The 462-nt window shown below is 60.4% G+C and overlaps 1 protein-coding gene across 1 annotated transcript in view; it reads right to left on the bottom strand.

Moving 5' to 3' along the window:
- LOC104160726 (RING finger protein 121-like) overlaps nt 1–462 on the bottom strand; it is a gene marked incomplete at both ends in the record, with an annotated part of 5,708 nt that overhangs the window by 445 nt on the left and 4,801 nt on the right. The window lies entirely within an intron of this gene.

Raw genomic sequence — 462 nt, 5'->3', positions numbered from 1 at the left:
TCCAGGGCAGAGGCCGCAGGGAAGCTCCTCATACAAGGGCGAGAGCTGGCAGCAGAGGATGGGCAGGGACGCGTCTGGCTGTGAAACGCCGGGGCTTTGAGCACCAGGGGGGTTTGTACAGCCCAGGAGAGCTCTGCAAACTTGATAGCGTGCGTGACACGAGGCTCCTGCAAAGGCTCCTCGGGGACTAACAATGTATTTAAGGAATTTCTCCCTTAGGGTCTGACTTGCAGGTGCCAGCTACGCTTCCTCACAGCAGACAGGTAACGAGGGTTCACCCAACCCGAGCACAGCCCAGAGAAGTCACGGGGAAACACGAGGTGGCTGCAGCCGGCCCCACCATGCAGCTCTGGGGTGAGGCGAGGCCGCTTGCCGTGACAGGGGACTCTGCCACCCATGAGAGTGTCACCGAGCAAACAGAAACCCCCAGGTGACACCTCTGCTGCTCACACCAGGGGTTAA

This window comes from Cariama cristata, unplaced genomic scaffold (assembly GCF_000690535.1).
Source record: "Cariama cristata isolate BGI_N322 unplaced genomic scaffold, ASM69053v1 scaffold1774, whole genome shotgun sequence".
NCBI classification, from domain to species: Eukaryota; Metazoa; Chordata; class Aves; order Cariamiformes; family Cariamidae; genus Cariama; species Cariama cristata.
The sequence above is the reverse complement of the archived record's forward strand: the minus strand, read 5'-3'. Positions and strand labels throughout refer to the sequence as shown.